This window comes from Stenella coeruleoalba (genome assembly GCF_951394435.1).
Source record: "Stenella coeruleoalba genome assembly, chromosome: 5".
NCBI lineage: Eukaryota > Metazoa > Chordata > Mammalia > Artiodactyla > Delphinidae > Stenella > Stenella coeruleoalba.
Window position 1 is genome coordinate 143,204,149 of NC_137150.1, and position 18,745 is coordinate 143,222,893.

At 53.0% G+C, this 18,745-nt stretch overlaps 1 protein-coding gene across 4 annotated transcripts in view; it reads left to right on the plus strand.

The window, feature by feature from the left end:
- Positions 1-328: 328 nt before the first annotated feature.
- The window catches only part of ADARB1 (adenosine deaminase RNA specific B1), a 115,740-nt gene continuing 97,323 nt past the window's right edge, over positions 329-18,745 (plus strand). For all 4 annotated transcript variants that reach the window (XM_079922294.1, XM_079922293.1, XM_079922292.1 and 1 more), the window contains exon 1: positions 329-508. The gene's annotated coding sequence lies outside the window, so the exon portion shown is untranslated. The remainder of the gene's footprint in view (positions 509-18,745) is intronic.

The window sequence follows — 18,745 nt, forward strand, 5'->3', positions numbered from 1 at the left end:
CTGGCCCCGCACAGGCCGGACGCACCTTCGCGTCCCGCTCCCGGCGCGCCCTCCAGCGCGGGGGCTGTGCGGGCCCCAGGCGGCCGGCGGGGTCTCATGGGCGGTCCCCGCCGGGTACCCCCCACCCCGCCCTATGGCTCTCTGCGCCCCGGCTCCCCGTCCCGGATCCACGTCCCCGCTCCCCGTCCCCAGCGGACCGCAGGAAGAGCCCGGCGCAGGGTGCGCGCGCGCGCCCGTGCTGCGTCGCGGCGCCGCTCCCCGGCGTGCGCGCGGCCGGCGGCGGGGGGCGAGGGGAGGGCGGAGCCGACACCGAGGGCGGAGGGTGGAGGCTGAGGCGGTGGCTGAGGCGGCGGCCGGTCTGGCCGCGCTCGGGGGCGCGCTCGGGGGCGCGCTCGGGGCCGCGCCAGGCCACGGGCAGCGCGCCGCAGCCCCGGGCGGCCGAGCGAAGCTCCGCGGACTCGCGGTCCGAGGCTCGGTGCGGCGCGGAGCGGAGCGGCCCGCAGCTGAGGTGAGGCGGGGCGACAGGGGCGGCGGGGGCGGCGGGGGTGGCGGGGGTGGCGGGGGCGGCGAGGCTCTGGTACCGCGGCCCGACCACGCCGCCCAGCAGCGCGGGGCAGCGCCGGGCAGCGCCGTGGCCGCGTTTATGTAAGCGCCGCCGGGCAGGTGGTGAGGCCGCGCCGGGCGCGCGGCTCGAGCGGGACCAGTGCTGTCCGGAGGGGCTGTCCGGAGGGGCTGCGGGCCGCCTGGCGAGGGGAGGTTGCGCCCGGGACGGCCCCGCGTCTGCTCCCCGCGCATCTGCGCGGGATGCTCTGCGCCGCGGGAGAGCGAGGCTGCGCCCCGGGATGAAGCTGCGCCCCGGGGCGCGTATGGGGAGTCCGGGGATGAAGGGGAGGCTGCGCCCCGGGAGGGAACGCTGCACCTCGGGATGAGGCTGCGCCCCCGGGAAGGCAGCCTGCGCTGGGGACAGTACTGTCCTCTCCCCGGGAGTGCCGCTTCTGCTCCGGATGCGCTGCGCCCTAGGGAGGGAAGGCTGCGCCCCGGCACGAGGCAGCACCCAGGACGGCCCCCCCGCCCCCGTCCCCTTCGGGAGGGCACCGTGTCCGCGCGGGATGCCCTACTCTGCGGAGAGTGCACCCCCAGGATGAGGCTGCGCCCACTGTGAGGCTGCGCCAGGGACGGCCCCGCGTCCCTTCCCGAGGGCGCAGTGTCCGCGTGGGATGCTCTTCGCCGCGGGCGTCCCGGGGCGGGGAAGTTCCCGCGGGTGCCGGGCGTCTGGAGCGATCCGGAACAGTCTGGGGCGATTGGGGGCTCGAGGTGAATTCTGACGTGTTCAGATCTGCGGTAGGAAAATTACCGGGTAGTGAATGGGTCTGGAGGAAGGTGTCAGAGTGGGCTGTTGACGCTAAAACGGGTTGGAGTCCCAGTTGACATGCTGGGGAACCTAAAATGTGTTCTAATTCCTATTTATATGTCGGAGACCCGCGGCGCCGTGTTTGGTTCGCACTTCGTATTTTTAGCCCGCTGGTTTGCGTTGTTACTTCTGATAAGGTTACTTTCTAATAGTGGTTCGCTTTCAGCCCTCGAAGTATAAGGAAAAGTGGCTTGGTGTCAGACTTGCTTCTCTACTCTTAGTGCCCTGATCAGTTGATGATCAGTAAGTTTTGCGATTAGAAATAGTTAATTAATCCTCTTTGTTCTCTCTTAAATTTACCGTATGTTTTATTCCTTTGAAAGGTGTCACCTAGAGCCGCAGTTTCCGAAACACTGGGTTGTGTTAAGAGCAGTCCTGGGCAGTGTCTGTTGATTGCCATCTTTTCTTTGAGGCTGGGATTCTTTTACCTTTTTGCTGAGGGATTCCCTGAGGGGAAAGGGAGAAGGAAAATGCAGAGGTTGGCTGGTACCCTTCCTCCTGGGTGTGGGAGTTAGCTGCCCTGCTTGCAGGGTCCCTCCAGGGACAGGGTCCCCTCCGCAGGGTCACCCACAGCAGGGCTCATGAGTATCGCTGAGACTCACTGAGCTGTCTGGCGATCCTGCCCTGCCCAGGTGACGGCAGGGACACACACTCGGGCTCTGCAAGGAAAGCATTGTCTGTGAGCAGTGCCCCGTTTGATGTCTGAAGGTTCCTGGGACTGAATATATCCAGCTACACCTTCAACAAAATTTGAAGCTGTAGTTGGAAGGGGAAAAAAAAAGAGGCCTTTCTGCAGGGGGCAGTGGTGGAAAGAAAATTGGTCCAGCTCTGAGAAATTGATGACACATGTACCTCGAGATGCAGCGTGCTCATGAGGTCAGTCCTGGGAGGTGAAGAAAGGATAATTAGCGAATAACGGCTTCCACAAAAAACTTCTTGGCTGTAGGCTACTTGAGTCCTCTGTGAATTTACATGTCTTAAAAGCATTTCAACTGCTTTTAGGTTGGAATAAGAACATTTTTTAAATTTATATTTGTCTGGTGAATGCACAAAGCAAACGAATTCATTTGGCAGAAGTACTTAATCCATGTCGTGCTGTGCTGGGCCCTCCCTGCTTTTGGCTCCTGGGATACAGTGCTGGACAAATTAGGCAGAGTTCAAAGAAGTTCAGAAGCTGGCAGTGTGTTTCATTAAACACTGTTACAGCATTACATTTTAAAAATAAAATTTAAAAACGTGTACCACTGAAATTTTTATTGATAGATTTGAAAGTCTAAGCGTGCACCCTGTACGTTCAAAAGGTACAAACGCATAAGAAAACCTCGTGTCCCTCCATCCCTAGCTGATCAGTTCCCTGTAACTGCTGTGACCAGCTGACTGTGTATTGTCCCAGCAGTAGTCAAAATATATACACTGTTATATATATGTTTTAGTATAGTTTTAAATATTTGCTGTAAGAAACAGTGCTGCAGTGAATATTTTTTTCTACATGGGTGCAAGCGAAACCCACTAATCATTTTTTATTACTCATCAGAATTCATTAGCTGTAAGCTTTATTTAAGTGCTGGGTTTTATTCTCTTGAATTCTCTGATGAGCTATGTAAGTACTTAGTACCAAGGAATTTATTTAAATAGGTGGGAGATAGTTAGAAAGTACATTTTGGAGATGAATAGGTGAAGTTATACATTTACCAGCCTATAAAAAACTTGTTTAAGAAGAATTGTCAGGGGAATTCCCTGGTGGTCCAGTGGTTGGGACTTGATGCTTTCACTACTGGGGCCCTGGGTTCGATCCCTGGTTCGGGAACTAAGATCCTATAAGCTGCGTGGTGCGCCAAAAAAAAAAAAAGAGTCAATCTTGGTATGAAACTGAAGAGCTTAGAGAGGTCCAGTTTTATTGGAAAACTTGATCTTTTTGTGTCAATTTTCTAAACCACAGATTTCCAAACCTACAATTTGGTGTGATAGAAATGCTGCTGTTTAAAAACAAAACAAAACAAAACAAAAAACCACTTTTAGAAAGTATGTTCATAATACGTGAGGTAGGAAAGGCAAACGGGGAGACTTTCGTGTAAAGATTGTACGTTAAAGTCATTTCGATGTCCTTGTCCCTCGAGTGCCTTTCTTTGGAGTTACGCTTCGTTTGGAGTGTGGACCGAGGTATTCACCTGGCCTTGCTGCCGTGCTTGACAACAGTTGGTCCCAGGCCATTAGGACCAAATTATCGCAGTGTTTTGGTGGTCTCATTAGTACTGCCGGCTGCTCCCCTCCTGTATGTGTGTACAGCGTCCTAGGAGTGCGCCAGAAAACGACTTTGTTTTTCAGTGTGTCTTTGTGGTGGATTTAAAATGTGAAGACGGGCAGAGACTGGGGGGGGGAAGCAGCTCGGAGGGGCCTGGTATTTTTATGGGAAGTGCAGTGACACTGCTCGCATCTAGGGCAGACTTGTTTCGCTCATGTGGTCGCCCCACAGGTATTGGTATTTGCCATGTGCCAGGTACTGTTCTAGGTGCTGGAGGCGGGAGTGAACACAGCCAGGGTAGTTCCTGCCCTCTGGGGGTTCACGTTATGGGGGAGATGAGGATCATAAACCCCAGCTAAAGTCCTAAGTGCTGGCCAGAGAAAACCATAATTTGAAAAGATACATGTACCCCAGTGTCCATCGACAGATGAATGGATAAAGCAGATGTGGTACATATGCACAATGGGATACCACTCAGCCATGAAAAGAATGAAATCATGCCATTTGCAGCAACATGGACGGACCTAGAGGTTATCACACTAAGTGAAGTCCAAGAAAGACAAATATCATATGGTATTGCTTGTATGTGGAATCTAAAAAAAAAAAAAAAGATACAAATGAGCTTATTTCCAAAACAGAAATAGACCCATAGACATAGAAAACAAACTTATGGATACCGAAGGGGAAAGGTGGGGGGGGGGGGATAAATTAGGACTTGGGGATTAATGTATAGACACTACTATGGATAAAATAGATAACCAACAAGGACCTACTGTAGAGCACAGGGAACTCTCCTCAATATTCTGCAATGACCTGTATGGGAAAAGAATATAAAACAGAATAGATATGTGTATATGTATGAATGAATCTCTTTGCTGTACTCAACTATACTCCAATATAAAAAAAAAAAAAGTCCTAAGTCCCAGCAGGGGCAAATCAATCTAGAAGGTCGGGAGGTCTGAGGGAGCTGGGCACCACCTGACTTTATTAAAAGTCACAGCCTCAGGCCCAGGGTCCAAGCTTCCTGTCCTGGGCTGATAATAGCCCAGAGCCCAGTGTGGCCTAGGGGTGGGACGGAGGGTGGCAGGGAGTGAGCCCAGAGGCTGGAGGGCTGCCGCTTTTGGGAGCAGCCTGCTGGGGTATGGAACTTAGATGGTGATCTCAGCCTTACGAGGGCTGCCTACCTGCCTGCCTGCCTTCCTGGTTGACTTTAGAGTTTTGGACAACAGAATGACATGATCTGATTCCTCTTTGAAAAGAATCACTCCAGCTGTTACGCAGCTACTGTTTGTCGGGAGCTCGTGGTGTGCCAGGCCATTTAAGTGCTCCACATACATTAATTAAAATCTCATGATTGTCTATAAGGCAGGCATGACTCTTAGTCTCCTGCCTTATATGTGGGTAAAGCTAGGTGCAGAGAGGCCACAGATAAGTGGCAGAGGGAGTACTGCCCTGAGTGTCCGCGCCGCAGGGACTCTCCCCCTCCCCTGCCCTAGGCAGAAGGGGAGCATCAGGGGCCCACGGTGGCCCGCCGAGGCCTGGCACCAGGGCAGGCGTGGGGAGATCAGATCCCGCTTCGTCTGTAAGTTGCAGCATTAGTTTTTGTACTGTTAACAGGAAAATGTTGCCAGTTTGCCTGTGACACAATGCTTTCCGCTCACTTAGGTGTCATTTATGAAAGAGCGCTTAGACTTTAAGCATATAGACTTTTAAAATCATGCCAGCCTTGTGCTTTCATGAAAAAGGAAAATGTGAGTGAAATAAAGTAATGATAAAATGTCTTCACCTTTAGAATTTGGTTCCTCCCAATCAGCCCCATGGCATGGTCCGCTATGCTGTCACCTGCCCTTGCCGAGGTGGCATTTCTCACGACTGCGCCACTGCTGTCTCTGGGACGCGTCCAAGCTGTGGATACACGATCCGCGAGTTTGGACGCTTTCTTGATCGTACCGGCAGGTGTTAAGGAGAGGTTTCCGGTCCTTAAAGGATTTGTGGACCGACCTGTTGATGGGTCCCATTGCCCTGTCAGTCACGCCTCCTAGAGGGACAGCTGAGTTTGACTACTCAGAGCTCCTGCCCGATTTCAGAGTCGTGAAGATGTGGGAAAACGCAGGTCTTAGAACTGAGGCACTGCGGTGTGTTTTGCAGGCGGCCCATCGGGATTGCCAGTAGTCTCTGCAAGATGGGACAGCCCAGAGCGACCCCCAGGTCGCTGGCTGAGGAGCAGGCTGGCGAGGCTGTGAGGTGGGGAGGCGGGCCCACGGGTGGGCGGGCCCACGGGTGGGTCTCTGTCCTGTGCGCGCCAGGCGTGTGAGCTTGCGCGCTTTGATCCTCCCGGGCTTCAGTTTTCTCTCCGGTAAATTGGGAGGAGGAGCAGGACCTGGTCTTCTGGGGTCGGTGGGTCGATAGCTGAGCTAATGTAAAGGGCCTAAAATAGTACTTCTCTAATGGTGCTTAAGAGGGCTTCCTTTGGCTCAAGAAGAGGTTGGGGCCAGATATGTAAATTTGGGGGTCATCTGTGTAACTGCTGACGTGTGAGACCGTAGGCTGGGCTGTGGGTGTCCACACAGAAGAGCAGGAGGGTGCAGCCTGAGCCCGGGGGCTTTGGGCAGGCGGTCCACAAGAGGGGGAGGGCCCTGGATTTGATAAGAGGCGGGTGGCCTTGCGGTGGGGAGGGCTGGGTGGAGGGAGGGGTGGAGAGCATCGAGCGTGGAGGATCCTCTGGAGGAGGACAGGGTAACGGGACAGAAGCCGGAGGGTTGTGGACTCAAGGGAGTTTTTATTTTTGATTTTTAAATGAGAGTGATTGTCATATGTTTTGGGCTGACAGGGATGATCCCGTGGAGAAGGACAGATTTCCAGTGCGCTGGGAAGGGACAGTTGCAGGGGCACAGTCCTTGGGACGGTGAGAGGGGTGGCCGGAGGCAGGAGCGAGGCAGGACTTCTGTGCACGGGGCCTCGATGCACTTCCAAAGTATTTCCAAGAGACATGCTGCCCCTCTGAAAGGAGGGCATAAAATAAAATATAATTTTGTGCTCAGTCCAGGAAACTTGGGAATTGTGCTGTAGGACTTAGGATCTAGTTTCTTATTAGCTTCTGGTGCTAAACACACCTTGGGGCAGCCTTACAGAAAGATGCGTGTGGAAATAGCGTTTTTCTTTATTTAAAAAAACCTCACTCGTCTCTAGACGTATCATCAGCTTCACTAGGAGTTGGCACCCTTATTCACCAAATTTAGTGCTACTCAGAGGACTAAGCAGACTTGGCTCCTGGTTAGTGCTTCCTTGTCTTAAAGCTCTGGAGGGAAATGCCAGTTTTGCATCCAGGACGGCTGCCCCCACCTCCTGGGAGGCGGGCGGTGTTGCTTTGGGCCCTGCAGGCTTAAGCCCCATGGGGACCGCGGCGCTGGCTTCTGGTTGCCTGGTAAAATGGTAAAGCATCTGCCCTGCATGCCAGTTCATACTGCTTGTGGTTATTTGTTTTTTTTTTTCGGGTTTGGAGTTCCGAACCATCAGCCTTCTCTGTAGTGGAGTCAGCAGGATGAAGCGCACGGGGCCCCCGACCCCTTGCGCTCCAGCCGCGCGGTGGGCTGGGGGGAGCTGGTTCCCACTGCTCTGCCTGATCACGTGCCCCTGCCCCGCGTGGATGTGGACAGGTTTGGCTGAGGGCCTTCCCTGGCCGGATGCGGGAGGCGGGAGAGGTCTCTGCCCCGGGGAGCCAGCCTTCCCTCAGGGCGGCCCGGCCAGGCGGGGCGCCCACGTACTGAGCCAACGTGGAGGCCGCTTATTGGAGTGGCCTCTGTCGGGGCATCCGTGGGGATGCCAGCTGTGCGGGCTCTCCTGGGCCCAGGAAGGGCTGGCAGCGAGGGGATGAGGGGCCCCGGAGTGAGATGGGAGGCCCTGGCGGAGGACAGAGCCTGGTCGGAGCCGTGCCGGGCGGCTGGGAGGAGAGAGCAGAGGTGTGGGCTGACGGGTGGGGTCCAGGAGATGGGGGGCCTGGAGGGTTAAGAAGGGCTCTTCGAGCTGTGGCTGCTGAGACCAGAGGGATCTGAGGTGGGGATCCTTATCCCCCGGCGTGTGGTGTGCAGGGTATTTATTTTGCTATATACTTAGGTGTGGTCTGTCAGATACATCGTGTGTCGTTTGTGAAGCGCGGGCACGCGTGTGCTTAGCTTCTGTTGGGCGGGATTTGCTTCCGTCCGGCATTCCTCGCCGTCCTCACGGCAGACGCTGCCTTGTGCCTGCTTTTCAGATCAGGACTGACAGAAGAGGTTCAGTAACCTCCTGGGAAAGTGGGATGATATCTAGCTGACCTTGGTCAAGACCTCGCTGCGTGCCAGCCGTGGTGGGATCCGCTTGGTCTAGTTCACGATGACAACCTTAGGGCTCCGCCTCGTGCAGCCATCCTCACCCCCTTCTTACCTGGCTCACCTGAGCGGCTGCCCACAGCCTCCCCCCGCTGCCGTCTGTCGAGGCCCAGGCCTTAACTGGAGGATCGATGAGAGCCCTGCACCTGCCCTCATCTCAGAGCTGTCCTCTGCCGCCGCCCCTCTGGCCGCGCCCCCCCCCAGCCCTGGGGCCTCACCTCCGGCTTTCTGGCGGGCTGCACTCCTCCGTACCCTCCCCTCCCCCCACCGGGTGCCCTGTTGTCCGTTCTGTTCATCTGCCCTCTGTACCCACCACTCCCTCCCTTTCGTCAGCCTGCCTGGCAGAGTGGAAGCCTCAGGAAGGCAGGGGTCTTGTTCTGTCTTTATCCTCAGGGCCCAGAACAACGACTGGCAGGTAGAAGGCACTTACCACTGTTTGTTGAATGAATGAATAACTCTTTCTTACTTTTAATGTAGGCAGTAGAATCTGAACTGAGGCTGCTTGCCTCTGAAAATGCGTCTTTTCTGCCTGAGCTACTGCACCCCTCCCCCCACCCCTATTGTACTTGGTGAATCAGTCATAGATTTACGCCCCATATGTCTGCGATATCTCCAGATTTCTGTGCTTTTCTCTGTAGAACAGAAACATTTACAAAACATTCAGAATTGCTCTAAAACTATAAAGTGCAGTATAGCAAATTAATCTGTTGAAAACAGAGAGTCCTCAAGTTGAAAAAAAAAGGTAGCTCTGTTCTGTTAACCGCTTTTAGGTGACATGTAATTGAAACGCGTTGTCTTAAGAAATAACAGTACCTGTTGCAGAGAAGTAATATTCATAACTACGTCTTGGGGAAAGTGAGAATACTTTGAATAATTCCAGAAGGCGTCAGAAAAGCAGCCAAATACAATAAAAGGATTTAAACATTGGAAGGAACGTAGCTTCACAGCTGTTTGGTAGGGGAGCCAACAGAAGAGTTGGCTGGAAATTGGGGCACTGGGCCCTTCGTCCCAGCCCAACTCTGACCTGGTGGGCTGTCCGCTGCAGGGTCCTCGAGTGTGAAGGGGGTGGTCTAGTTGGTGATGTCCAAGGTCACTCCATTTCTAGAGGACTGTTGTACATAGGAGTCGAAAAACAAATTCTCAGTGCTTCGAGGGTCATTCAGTCAGATGTCAACAAATATTTAACCTCCGAGCAGCCCTGTGTGAAAAGCACGCGGTGCCGGTCACTGCGGCGGCTTTGGGTGCACAAGAGGCTGGCCTCGGCGCAAGGTGTCCTGTCACCTCCCTCTGGACCCGCAGCTTTCCCGGAAGAGGGGAGCAAGGTGGGCCAGCAGGCGGGGCCAGGGGGTAGAGTAATGGGCTCTGGCTTAGTGAGAAAACACCAGACCCCGGGGAGCCCGACTGATCCCTTTCTCTGGTTTCTTACTCTTAGGGGACGAGCCTGTGTTAAATGCTGAATTAAATTGGGTTTGCAGGTCTCGAGCTTGTCAGAAACGAGTAAAGGTAACGCAGTAGTAGGTACTATTTCATCAGCCCTCTCGTGTCCGGGAAGCGTTAGAAACTGAGGGCGTTAACACACACGTTGGGCAGGTGGGAGAGTACGGTTCAAAGTTGCTTTGTGTTTGAGCCTCTTCTCACGGGCCGTGCTCACAAGTCCGGTTTCTTTTCTCGTTCTGGTTGCCAGCAGCCCAAGTTCCCTGCCGCTCCAAGTCTTCCCTCGCTTAGGGTGAGTGATCTCCCTGAGGAAGGAGTTTGCTCAAGGACGTAGGGCAGCTTCTCATCACCCGCGTGGGGCCGAGAGACGGCACGGTTCGCAGTTCCCGGTGGGCCGCCGTCGCCTCCCGGTGCCCAGCTCCCTTCTCTCAGCGCCGTCCTGGCACCTGCTCAGGCTCCTTTGCTTGGGGGTGAGGTTTTGTAGGTGTCAGGTGGGCACAGCCTGCCTTGTCCGCGTGCTGTGGCAGCGCGAGGACAGGGGACTGGATTTCTGGCTTCTGCCTTAGGAAGGGCAACTCACCCAGGGAGATATGCCCAAGAAGGGGCGGGTGGCGGCTGGGCCTCCACAAATGCAACCCCTGAGCGCTCCGTGAAGGAGGCTGGAAAGCGTAGTTCACGCAGACACTCGCCTGCTGTAGCCTGAGCACGAACAGCTTGACGTCCGTCTATGGAGGTGTAGGTCCAGAGGCTTAGGTGCTCGGGCCACAGTTTAAATAGCAGTGGTGTGGCCTGTCATGTCTGCTCTCTTCTAGGTGTGAATGAAATTAATTACATCAAATGCACATTTATTCGTCTTGATCATTTTGAAGTTGATTCCTTTTCAGAATAGGAATCTACCCAGAGTAGTAGTTAAAAGGAGTCACTGTTCTGAGTTGGTCGTCTGTGTTAGGTCACATGCCTGTCATGATACGGTGTTCTTTTGGCGGGATACCTTAGAGGATTATCCTTTCTTTCTTAATACATTAAAACTTCATTTTCATTAAAAAGCTATCTGAACGTTTACAGATCCTCGTGTAGTGATGTTTTAAATGAACAGTTCCAGGGCAGTAGCAGCATAGGCAGCAAATAGTGAAGACTCACTCGCTGCAGGTAGAAGCTGGTACGGGGGTTGAGGCTGACACCCTAGTCCAGGAAGATGCGGAGTTTGTAGGAATGACCTGTAGGATGTCAGAGCTGCGAGAATTTAGGGCCACAGAGTTCAACTTAGATTTGACCATCAATGAAATCCTATGGAAAAAAACCTTTTCCATCAAGTGTCAGCCGGTTTTTAGAAGTAGTAAGATGACCTCCTCTGTGTCAGGACCGCTGGCTTGTGGTCCTGAATGAGTGGTCCGGTGTCAGCCACGTGCAGACCAGGCTTAAATCCACGTCTTGTGGCGCCTGCTCTGGGGTTTTTCCTCTTTGTATTTTACTGGTGTCACGTAGTAGATGGTTTTCACCCACGTGCACATGAATGAGAGACGTATTTGATCATTGCACAGCGACGCTTTCTGTTCTTTAATTTTATCCTCTAATGAAACCGAGGGTATTGATGATGTTTCCAAAGGAAGGGCAGGTATTGTGTAAACCAGCCCAGCGCCCCTTACATTCTCCCTCAGCGATCTGCCCTGGGCGTGCGCGGCTCGGGTAGGAAGGAGCCGGACTTGAAGAATTTCAGCGTTTCTCACCGGAAGCCTTGCTATAGGAACGGGAGGGCTTTGCCTATAGTTAGTCAAGACTTTGAGCCACGCCGCAGCCCGGGAAAGGTGTGCTGGATTTGGACTCGTGGGGCAGAGCTCTGCTGCGAGGGAGCCGTGCTACGTGCCCGCGGCCCTGTCCACGGCAGGCGTGTGCTTTTCACAGGGAGACCCCCCCGCCCAGGTGCCTGCCCAGCCTCACTGGTGGTGGAGGGAGACTATACAGATAGTGCGGACGGTCAGCCCGCGGTCCGAGCGCCCTCTTCGAGTGCCCGGGAAGATGTGGGCAGGAAGTGCAGCTGGGGCGGGCACTGGGGGAAGCTTTGTTTTCTCTTGCTCAAGAAGCTACCATGAGATTCACCCTCAGTAAGTAGAGAAGTCAGCGATTTTCGTGCATTTCTAAGCTGTGCAGCTGTTACCACAGTCCAGGTTTAAACGTTTCCATCACCCCAAAATGCTCCTTGTGTGTGCTTGTGGCAAATTCCCATTCCACCTCCAGCCACTGGCAGCGCCGATCTGCTTTCTGTTTCTCTGGAGTTGCCTTTTCCAGGCACTTCATGTAAATGGAATCGTGCAGCATGCAGCCTGTTGAGTCAGGCTTCTTTCACCTCGCATGATGTTTTTGGGGTTCGCCCGTGCTGTACGGTGGATCCGTAGGTTTGAAACCGCTAGGTGGTGTTTTTGGGGGAGGCTCCGAGGAGCTTCAGTTCTTTATGTCTCAGCGCAGAGAGAATTCAGTGAGAGGCAAAGTGATAGATAAGAAGCGATTTATTAGAAGAGGACACTTGTGAGTCTCACAGGCGGGTGGGCGTGAGGGTGCCGTGGCCCGAGAACTTAGTGGGCTACAGTTTTATAATCAAAGGAAAAGTGGGAGGGGGAAAAGACCACCTTCTTCCTCATTCTTGAGTAAACGTCACGCTTCCATCATCAGCTCCTCCTCCAGGTGGCACTGGGGAGTTTTCTTGTCTCTACATGGTCGAGCCAGGACTGTCATGGTGCGATGGAAAAATTGTTTCAGGTCTCAGTACAATGCGGGTCTGAAATGCCACCTTTCCATAAATTACTGTTTTTTGTGTGTGCAGAGAGCATGTCTTAGGGGTCATTAGCTTACTGGGGCCATTAACTTGCTGAGCTTGTTGGGCAGCATGTGGGTCTCATGCCACCATTGTTTTATTGTTTTGAGGCACGGCTCACGCTTCTGTTACATGGTTTTGTGGTTGAGCAAACCTGCTTTCTTGACTGATCGTTAACTTACTGTTGTCTCCCAAAGCCCCCTAAAGTTCCCTGTCTGTCTACAATCCCCCAATGGCATTTCTGAGCGATTTGATTATCCTCTTCCATCCCTATCAGTTTGTTCCTTTCAGTTGCTGACTAGGACTCTGTTGAGTGGGGGTCACACGCCTGTTTTAGCTCTTCGCCAGGGACGGGCGTTTGGATCGTTTCTGCTTTTTGCCTCTGTGACAAGTTCTGCTCTGAGTGTGAGCGAGCACATCTCTGTGGACAGGAGCTTGGAGTGGGGCTTAGAGTGACGGCATGTGTGACACTGACAGCACAGCTGCTCGTGGGACCCCTGGGCACGCTCTCAGGTCTGTCTCCGCGACGTGCCCTGCATGTCTTGAATAGTGTGGACCTGTTACTTGCGGGATGAAATACCGTGGACCTGAGGTCCAGCACAGGCGACCAGGGTTTCTAGTGGTGACGCCCTCTGTGCTCAGTATAGGACAGAGGAACTCTTCCCCAGTATTTGGTTTTTCCTTTCACTCATCAGAGGAAGTCAACGAAGAACTATTAGGCGTGTTAAAAACCACACTCAGCCTGCAAACTCCATGTGCTCAATGCTTTGCCCCTGCAGTTCCCTGCTAGGGATTCAGCCTGAGGACACGCCTCCAACAAGATGAAAACACAGATGGAAGTGACCTAAATGTCCAGTCAGGGGCGGGTGGATCGACTCTGGGTGACCACGTCACAACGAGCCGTGTGGAGGGGTGGGTCTCTGGCGATTTCCAGAACATGCGGGAAGGGAGCAGGGCTGAGTGCCAGAGGGTGTCGAGTGAGCTCCCTTCACATGAGAAAACACGCATATCTGTGCCTCCATGCAAAAGGAAAACAGGAAGGAAGATCAAGGACGAAAGGGATTGGGCCCTGCAGGGGTGGTGGTGGGGCGCTGGAAAGGAGAGGGGGGCACAGGTGGCTGGAGAGGTGGGCGTGGGGCTTCTCTGAGTGGACGTCTCAGTACAGCCCGACTCTGGGAACCGTGGACCCCAGAACAAAATCCATGAACCTCAACCAGGACTGGGGAGACCCAGAATGGGATAGAGACAGAACCAAAGCTCAGTATAGGACAGAACAATAACAGAGCTACAGCAGGGGTGGGGTGGGCAAGAGAAGAATCAGCTGGGTGTTGGAAAACAGTACTTTTCTAGATTCTGTAAAGCCACAGACAGAAAGGGCTGCACACAGTACTGCCCAGAAACTGTCTGTTTCTCCGGGGGGTAAGGTTGCGTTGCGGACGTGTTCATAAGGATGGAACAGTGAGTGTGTGGTGGGAAGAAGTTGCAGACGAGGGGAGGGGACAGAGGAGCCCGGGCACTGGACTGGAGCCAGGTGTCAGTGTGCACCGAAGTTTTGAGTATTTGTCCATATGCCAGACGGTGCAGAGACACAGATGTTGGTGCTTAGGCCGCACAGCTCCTTACCCAGTCCCCCGAGGACACCCAAGTGCTTTCTCTGAGCAGAGAAGAAGGGGTCCTCCAAGAAGATGCGACTGGACCCCCTCATGGTACAGGGAAGAGCTCAGAAAGGACGGGGCCACGTGGGCGGGGAGAGGGTCGGAGCTGGTGGCTCTGAGCAAGGACTTGGGTGACGATGCTGTTGGCTTGTAATCCGTAGAATAAAGTAAACGTCCATCACTCTGCTGATATACATGAATAACGATCAGTAAGCAGGGAGAAGGGGAGCCAAAGAATCCCAGTTACTCAACGCGAAGGAAGGAGGAAATAGGCGATCACCGTGAGGCCGACCCCAGGGCGATAGTTACTTAGGCGGGACCCAGGACTGGCGCTAAGTTAGTGAATGAACGTTTGAGGAGAAACAGGATATTTTTCTAGTCTCAGAGTTATCTCTTCCCCAAGTCACTTATTTATTGAAAAGGGAAAAGTAGTAACTTTAGAGTGGAGAAAGCCAGCAGACACCACCTCACCCAGGAGATCGATGTGATAAGACAGGTCGCAGTCATAGCTTCATAGCTTCTCCCCGACATGGGCATGGGCACAGCGTAGGCACGAGGAAGCGGCAGGCAGACCCCGGGAGAGGGTGTCCCAAAAACACCTGGCCAGGGCTCTTCGCCGTCCACGTCCCGAGAGACGGGCTTGGAGGGGCCTAAGGAGACACGCCAGCGAAATGCAGTATGGGCTTTCGAGGGGGTCCTGGGGCAGAGAGGATGTTAGTGGGAAAACTGGTGAGATTGCGGTAGTGGAGCTCATGGTATTGTCCTGACTTTGATCATTGTTCAGTGATGCCACAGGTAGATAGCTAGTGGGAAGCAGCCGCATAGCCCAGGGATGTCAGCTGGGTGCTTTGTGACCGCCTGGAGGGGTGGGATAGGGAGGGTGGGAGGGAGGGAGGCGCAAGAGGGAGGAGATATGGGGACATATGTATATGTATAACTGATTCACTCTGTTATAAAGCAGAAACTAACACACCATTGTAAAGCAATTATACCCCAATAAAGATGTTAAAAAAAAAAAAAAAAGATGTGACCCTTAGGAGAAGCTGGGTGGGGGCTACGTGGCAATTCTGCGCCGCTGTCCACTGTCCCCACCCCGCCGCCGCCGTCTGAGCTCTCCTGGACTCTGCCTCGGAGGGAGGGTTCAGCGTTCCAGGGAGAAGCACTCTCTTGCCTTCTCACTGGAATTCTGGCCATCTCGAGCCCCGGTGTGGAGCATTCTGGAGACAGGCGTCCTGCACCCGTGGCGCGGAGGGCACGGTTCTTCCAAAGGGCATGAGAATCTCCTGGACCCGGTGGGAAGAGGCGCTGTGACCAGAGGCGCAGGACCTCGCACATGGCTACGGGGGCTTTCCTAGGTGTCCTTGGTCTTTTGATGTTATTATTTTTTTCCAGAGAGAAATTTAAAATTTTTATATATTCAGATTTATCAGTCTTTTCCTTTACGACTTGGGTTTTGAGTCCTGTCTAAGAACACTTTCCTATGTCGGGAGTCATTCCTCCTTAATTTCTTTCAGCAGTTTTATATTCTGTTTTCCACATTTAGCCTATTAATCTGTGTGAAGTCTGTTTCTATACAGTTTGAGGCCAGGATCTAATATTTTTTCCTGTTGGCTAGACAGTTGCCTCGGTCACTGCACGGTCTGGTCTGCCCTTTGCTCAGCGACCAGAAATGCCACTTGTATCCTTGCCTAAATTCCTCCTTCAGAAGGTGTCGTTTCCTCTTGCTTGTCATTGTCGGGTACCAGCTGTGGAGTTTTGCGTGTGGATTGTGTCCCCACCTCGTCCTGGGGAGAGGATCACGTCGTGCAAGCAATGCCTCTTCCTTTCTAATTTTTGCACCTTCCCCTTGTTCACTGGCTGGAACTCGTGGTGCCAGGCCGAGTGGGGTATTGGGACAGTGGTGGCGACCGGCAGTCGCTTCTCTGGTTCCAGCTTTACTGTGGACGCCTCCCATGCTTCCTCACTGAGGGTGACGTTCACTGTAGTCGCTTTGTACATGCCCTTCATGTAGTTAAGCAAGTCGCTGTCCCACTTCGCTGAGAGTTTTATTAAAAATAAACTTTATCATTTCCAGCAGTAGAATTTTATTGCTTGCTTGCTCTGCATCTGTTGAGATGGTTGTATGGTTTCCCCTCCTATCTGTTAATATAGTAAATTTCATTCATAGATTTCCTGATGTTAAATATTCTTCATTTGCAGGAAAAACCTTACTTTACTTTTGACACTGACAATTAAATTTGCTCTTTATTTTCATGTTTTCTCTTTTTCAAAACGAGTCCCTCCTCTCCCCCTCCTCCCACGTGCTTTTTTTGAGGCATAGTTTACGTGCTGTAAGTTACTGCAGCGGGGTGCTGACAAGTGCTTAACAAATGGCTTTTTTTGGTGGGGGGGGCTGTAAAAAGCCCTGATTTGTAGCATTTGCCAATTTCCGTGGCATAAATGTTCTCACCATTACCTATTTCAAGCTACTGATGAGCTGTTGGCCGGTGGTCCACAGAATTCCTGAGATGTAACAGTCCTCTCCTGAGGTGGTAGGAGCTGGCCCAGCTGCTGAGAGCCTACTGGGCAGCCTGGTGATGGCCGTGCCTGTGACCATCTCAGATGTCCTCTGTGGCTTCCCCTGCCCACCTGCATCAACACCGCACCTCCCTGGGGTCTGACCTTGGTCCTGCTGCGTCCTCACCCCGTCTTGAGACCTAGCGTTCTGTCCTGTCCATTCATAGCACATAGTCCCCCCTGAGAACGGCCTCGGCCACCTTGTTTAAAGGTAGTGAAATATCGAGCTCCCAGTGAGTTTTATTGAAAACTTGAGCATCTGACTCATGATTCCTGTTGTGGCACTAACTTTATTAGAAGACAGTGTGGCTTCTGTGATAGTAACTCTCCTTACATCTGAGGGGCTGCTAGCATCATTATAATCGTGTAACTTTTCATCTTCCTTAGTCTAGATTCAGGCTTTTTTCATTCACTGATCTGTGTCGTCATTCAGCAGGCAGCTTTTGAGCGTCTACTGTGTGTCAGGCATTTGGATTCCAAAGGTATAGCAGTGGGTAGAGAACCCAGTGTCTTCCCTCGTGGAGCACAGGTTCTGATATACCTTTAAGTTGTGTGTCTTTCTAATCTTACCATCCTTGCCCGTTTTCTCCTTGCTCAGACACCTACTTGTCTTTGCCCCTGGTGTTACCTTAAATCAACCCTGAATTAATCTGATTCCTTCCACTGCTTCAGTTTTGAAACTCCCTGCTTCGATGCTAGTTGACGTTTAGCTTAACTATTTATATAATTATTTCTGCTTTTACCAAATTTTCACAATGAAAAGGCCAAGGTGATTTTGACATTAGCAAAGGTCGGTGTTTTAAAAGGGTTGCGACAGTAGACTCACTGGAGAAGTTTAGTGAGGTGACGCTCTTTATGGTGTGTGGCCTGTCGTCCGAGGAGGAGCCGGGGACGAGCTGACATCTTCCGCTGCAGTTCTGGGGCGTCCGTCCGAGGGCTGCTGCCCACCAGCATGGTCTCTTCTAGCTCCCGATGGCGTTAGGGTGTGTGGGGCTGTGCTTCTGGTAGCTGGGCGCTCCAGGGGGGGGAGCCTGGTCACCGAGTGCTCTTCCGTGTCTGCTGCATGCCTTGGAACCATGTGGGGTGGAGGGGGGGACCCTGTGCCCCTGTGGGCTGCAGTCCAGGGAGAGTGGCAGGCCTCCCTGGGGAGGAAGAGCTCGAGGACCTCGATCCGGGGTAGCTGGCGTGGAGGGCAGGCTGGGGAATCGGGATGCAGGCCGGTGGGCCCGAGAAGTTCACCTGCCCGTAGTTCTGCCACACTGATTGGGAGTTCTGCCTTTTTAATCCTTTGCAAAATTAGTTTGTTTTTAATTTAAAAGTCAGTATTTTATTTTGATAAGAAAAAATAGTTCTAGTTTATTTATTCAAGCAACTTACAACACCTCAGAGATCAACTTCCCTCCTTGCTCTGGAGATGCTGGGGGAGCAGTCAGGGTGTGAAAGCGCAGCTTGGGCGGGTCTTGCTCCTGGCCCCGGGCAGCCGTCTGCAGGGAAGAACCTTCCAGGGAAGGACGGGTCCCTGTGCTGCTGGGGCCGTTGGCGCAGAACGTGTGGCCTGGCCCTCGGTCGAGATCCAAAGCCAGCACCCGTTCTCGTTCCTCGCCCCATCCCGCTTGACACCTTCACCCTCTGGGGCCTCCGCTGAGGATGGACAGAAACTCTGGGGTGACTTGTGACCTCTCGGGAATGCTGACCGGGCTGGCCCTCCTTTCTCTTTTGACCATCTTGCAGCTGGCTTATGAGGCCGATTTAAAAATGGATGTCAAAGAAAACATTTTTCATGGGAATACCTATTCGGGGGGGTATAGTTATATCTTGGAATTTAGTCTTTGAAAGTAACAGTTAATGGGGATCAAGTCTTAATGTGAAGGTTGAATCCTCATAGATTACCTTTCTTGTTTTTCTTTTTGTTTTGCGGTACGCGGGCCTCTCACTGCTGTGGCCTCTCCCATTGCGGAGCACAGGCTCCGGACGCGCAGGCTCAGCGGCCATGGCTCACGGACCCAGCCGCTCCGCGGCATGTGGGATCCTCCCGGACCGGGGCACGAACCCGTGTGCCCTGCATCGGCAGGCGGACTCCCAACCACTGTGCCACCGGGGAAGCCCCTCATACATTACCTTTAAATCTTAGAATCAGAATTCAGGAACCCTTGTCAAAAGTAATTTTCCGTTGTTGTGCTCCTACTGGATTTTTAAAAATGGATACGTCTTATTTATTTGTACTTAAATGTATGTCAGACTAATACTAATAGTATCACAGAATAGGAAAAA